The sequence below is a fragment of the Papaver somniferum genome, chromosome 11, assembly GCF_003573695.1.
Source record: "Papaver somniferum cultivar HN1 chromosome 11, ASM357369v1, whole genome shotgun sequence".
NCBI lineage: Eukaryota > Viridiplantae > Streptophyta > Magnoliopsida > Ranunculales > Papaveraceae > Papaver > Papaver somniferum.
The window spans coordinates 20,101,232-20,106,290 of record NC_039368.1 but is presented as its reverse complement, the minus strand read 5'-3'; the positions used below and the strand labels follow the sequence as shown (position 1 = coordinate 20,106,290).

Here is a 5,059-nt window from a genome sequence, read left to right as displayed (position 1 = left end):
CTTGAAAGAAATGGTTGGAACAAATAAGGAGCGCCCTAAGCTTTACTTGAATAATTTTCTTTCGCTCCATGGGAATGTGGTGGAAAAAACTGACGTTTTAAACTCGGTATACCCACCCGAGTGCCAGATGCAATTTAAAAGAAAAGCAAAAATACGAACTTTCGAAAATTTGATAATGACGTGCATAATGCTAAATTTTTAAAATTGTGGCATGTACTATATTGGTGGATAGCATGAAACATAAAGAGCAAACTGAAATGCAAGCGAGCTGGCGTGAGATTAACACAGAGGCCTTAACTTGAAGTTAGGTTCCGACTCAAATAAACAGAAATGGGAGAAAGAAGAAAAATGTGGTTCTCCCCAATATATTTGCTTATAAAACATTTCAAAGAATCTATCTTACAAAAACAAATGGTTTTGTCTTAATCCGACGGTTCTACACGAGTCTTCTTAAGAGATCTGCGGTTCTTATTCCTCAGAGCAACTGCAGTGGACGACTAAACCCAAATTTGGTGTCGAGTGGGCTGGCGTAATGGGACGGACCATCGATCAAAATTTGATCAAAGAGTAAAACTCGGACCAAATTTGGTCGGCGATTAAGACCAAATCCAAATATAGTCGGGCGTTTATATAATGTCCGCCTACCCGACGGGCGTTGGTATAATGTCCGCCTGTAGACGCGCGTTCGTAAAGTTAACGCCTGATGCAGGGCGTTGGTATAATGTCCGCCTGGATGGGGCGTTGGTATAATGTCCGCCTGAATGGGGCGTTGGTATAATCAACGCCTGGCATGGGGCGTTGGTATAATGTCCGCCTGGATGGGGCGTTGGTATAATCAACGCCGGACACCACATAAGCCATGGGGCGTTGATAAAGTCTTGAACCCAAATTTGAAAAGTTTACAAAACTTTGGTTGGGGCGTTGTCTTTATCAACGCCCCATTTTTTTTTTTTTTTTGAACCCGGGCGAACGTATAATCTCCGTCCCACACACCAGGCGTTGCTATAGTTCACGCCCCATACAGGCGTTGTCTTTATCAACCCCCATACCAGGCGTTATCTTTATCAACGCCCCATGCCAGGCGTAATCTTTATCTACGCTGGACGATGAAGCGGACTTTATATCAACGCGCGACCAAATTTACTCTTCACCCGCTACGTCACAGGACGGACTAAACCCAAATTTGATCTTTTTTTTTAGTCTTTGGTCTTTAGTTATGCTCGCACCACTGTGGACGCTCTCACAACATGCAAGAAAGTGAAGATGATAAATCGTGGTTTAGAATGCGTCCCTTTCGTACTCCCTCATCCAATGTCCCAGATTTAACTTCTTCATGCGTTACCCAATCATCTTCGACGGAGTTATTGGCATCATTTAATCTCATTCATGCGGTGAAAGTCTCAGACGTTTCATTCGTTGTCGTTCAATAGAATTGAAGGTCAACCTTGAATTCACTCACTTACCGTTTATCTTCTTTGCAATCAATGGGATTAAACCCACACAATATATCTTTCCGGAAAATCCATTATAATTCCAATTCAGTCGAATTATAAACCGCACAAAGAATATGTTCAATTGATCCATTATAATATCAGGTATCTTAAATTAGAGTTCCATTTTGTTCCATTAGTTTTTCTCCTTTGAAATTCAATCATTTATCTTATGATTCTGATTTTACTTTTTAAAATATTTGGATTAGTTCTCTTTTTTTTGGTGATTAGGGATTCTCCGATTCGGCAGCATGCAAGTAATATCAGGTACCCTTCTTTAGGTACCATGATTATCAATTTCTCCACCCTCTCTCAACTGGGTTTTTTTTATGGTAATTTCAGGATCATGATTACATTCATTTTATATACCCGGGTTCTTTAAAGATTATTAGTTTAATTCATGGATTTCTAACCAAATTCTTAGTAGTTATGTTTTCTTTGCTGCAAACAATCCTTAAAAACATGGTTGGTACAATCATCAACCGGTTTGGTTTGTATTTTGTAATATGATTTGTACAAGGTGTTGAGGTGATATGAAGCTCTTATAAGCTTTTAAGCCTTTGTAACATTTCTGAGGTTTTCGTTCCTGTTATTCATATCTACAAAAATTCGTAATCTGGACAGCGGCACATCTATGGTCAAACACAAGTGTAATAATAGATTGTGGAAGTGAATATCTAAAACCCATTCATTTGTTGTTTATGGCTTCTTTCACTAATTGTATTTTGATTGTGATTCTTCCGCTTTTCATGGTTGTTTATGCTTAAGTCTACTCCTTACCGATCAAAAAAAATGCATCTACTTTTTCTTACCGATCAAAAAAATGCATCTAGCTACTTTTTCGAACGGTAAAATGGGCAACGGTTCGTGATAAATCAAGACAGAATACAGAGATCATCAAGAAACGCAGCCGTTAAAGTTAATAGATTATCAAGGTATGTACATATGTAGCTTCACTAAGTTTTTTTTTTTTCCTTCTAAATTTTGTTATGTTCAAATTTGTTATTAACTTATTGTACAAGTCTTTTCATATAATTAGTGATATTCGATTTTAACTCATCGGATTAATGGCCCGTAACAGACAAAGAGAGTTCACATCTGCCCTATCCAAGGTGCACCAATCATGCACGTAAGCATAATGTTCATTAATCTTATTAAAGGTCAATTTTGAACTACTTTGACTTGGGTTTGGTTCTTCTTAGTTATATCATGGAGTATATAATGTTGGAAAATTTGAATTAATGTTTTATAATTTGTTAAATCATTCTTCAAGGTAAGTTATGGAGGTATCTTCAACTACCGGTCGGTTTTAGTTCATATTAAAGAAGGAGATTCTCCTTCTTTGGTGGATTTTTTTAATATGTTTTGATCCTGATTATTTTCTTCTGATAAGACTTTGGTTTAACAAGAGTATATTACTTTAGGTATTTGCAATAGAAGCAAAATTGGTTTTGGCTTATGTATGTATTCTCTCTACCTGCTCTTGACATAATTATTTTTTAAGTTTAGTTCCTGTAGTTTTTTTGGTACCCAATTTGGTGATATGATCTGCCACAAATGAAAATAATTTCAGGTACACTTAAAAACTGTTGTTTGTTTGTGTAGGGGTTAGTGCATCTTGGATGGTGGCCGATGTAGAGGTAGGAAGAACAGGTCCCCATACTCCAATTACCCAAACTAAATTTGCGACTAGCTGGAAATAATTCAAACAATCAGGAGACGGTAGTGCATATTTGGTCAAAGGTGAAGCGGTTAGTTGATTCAATCCCAATATATTGTGAAATTCAACACCTGCAACGGGTTTTGTGCATTAGTAAAAGTCGTCGATAATGTGGGTTTCTTTTACATCCCAAAAACATCAGATTTGGAAGATGAGAAGAGAGTTTGTATTCTCTAGGAAAATTGCATTTGAGCGTTGACTAACCTAATTTCCGTTCGTGATCAAATGGCCTTTTTTTGGCGGTGCATAATTGTTTACTCTTTGGACGTCTACGATGTGTCTATTCCCAGTTTCAAGACTTGGACTCGAAACTGCAATACCTATCTTTCCAGTTTGAAGACATGGATTCGATACGTAAGTTATGTTATGTACAAACTAATTAACAATCGATTCTAAACCCACACCATTGCCATCAGCTATGTTACTCGGCACTAAAGTTTGGTAACAATTGCAAGTTTCTTTTACTTAGTTTGGGCGGAAAAAAAAAGTGCATAAGTTTTGATTTTTTTTTAAGAATCGGTAAATGATCAATGGTCATATCTTGATTAGTTTCTCGACATGTTTCGCCATAAAGTTATAAATCGGTCATTAAATGTCGGTAATTTTTGTTTTTACTGGATAAAATTTGTCCTTAAAGATATATAATGCAAGTTGATCTCAGCTTCAAGTACACCAGTTCCATGCGGCTGCAAGAGTTTCTTTTGTACATATCAACGAAATCTGAAAATGGAAGAGAAAATCTATAAATTCCTACTGGCACCCTAATAAAATCTAAATGACACCAGTTCCATGCCGCTGCAAGAATATCTTTTATAAGTATCAAGGAAATCTGAAAATGGGAAGAGAAAATCTATAAATTCTTACTGACACCCTAATAAAATCTAAACGATCATTCCACTATTGTGGAGTGTTAGCTTTGCTCCCCATTTGGCATCTCATCTTCTACTGGCTACTGCATTACCTTTTTGCGTATGTGTACGTGAACAATACCTGAACTTTATAGTTCTAGGAACAAACATACCTATGGAACAAGAAATTACCAAGGAGCAAAAGACGTGTTATCCAGAGCCTAATTACGTGTGTAAAAATCTCTCGCCAATCTATGGTTCTATTGGAACATTAACTTTATGTAGCAGTGCTTATTTACAAATACATAAATTTATGTATAAAGCTCACTTTCTATTTTATTTAAAGAGTAATTGTACAGTCACCGGGTATTATCTCGTGAGTTATCTTGAATAACATTAATTTTTTACAGCAATGCTCATTTGAACTCAAATGTATGGGTAATATATACATCCATGGAGAAAATGAATTTACCAATTTGAAAAATAAGGTAATATACATAGAAAATGAATACACCAATTTGAAAAGTAATTCTACATTCATTCGTTCGTATAGAACCGTATGATCTCATAGAGATCCAATGGTGGATAGCTGAGTGACTCTACCATAAAGATTGGGAATGATGGAGAGAGTGGGTTCCACCATCCTCTCACACAGGACTATTTTGAGAATAATATGCTGATATTTAATCTTTTTAATTATTTTAAGTTAAAGGGTTGAATTGGCTCATTTGGTGGTGCATGTTATAAGTCAAGTTTAGTTAACACCTAATGTGGGTGTTTGTTCATATGAGTTACTTAATTCTCAAAAAAAAAAAAAAACTGTCACAAGAACCAACATCCGAGCCGTTACGGCACGAATCATATACTAGTGTTTATATAAATACTAAAACAAAATGATATGTTTACCGTAGAATTTTTAGAGGAAAAATCTCATAAAAAGAACTTTAGCCGCCCCCTAAACTTTCTGATAGAGCCCTGGGGCTCTTTCTCCCGAAATTTTT

The 5,059-nt window shown here is 36.2% G+C and overlaps 1 long non-coding RNA gene across 2 annotated transcripts; it reads left to right on the top strand.

Moving 5' to 3' along the window:
• Positions 1 to 1,334: 1,334 nt before the first annotated feature.
• LOC113320928 lies at positions 1,335 to 3,834 on the top strand. Of its 2 annotated transcripts, none has more exons than XR_003346360.1 (4): positions 1,335 to 1,595; positions 1,700 to 2,425; positions 2,572 to 2,619; positions 3,096 to 3,834. It is a non-coding gene; the product is annotated as an uncharacterized LOC113320928 (long non-coding RNA). The 2 variants fall into 2 exon arrangements; XR_003346359.1 differs by having other exon boundaries at positions 1,336 to 1,595; positions 1,722 to 2,425.
• The last annotated feature ends 1,225 nt before the right edge of the window (positions 3,835 to 5,059 follow it).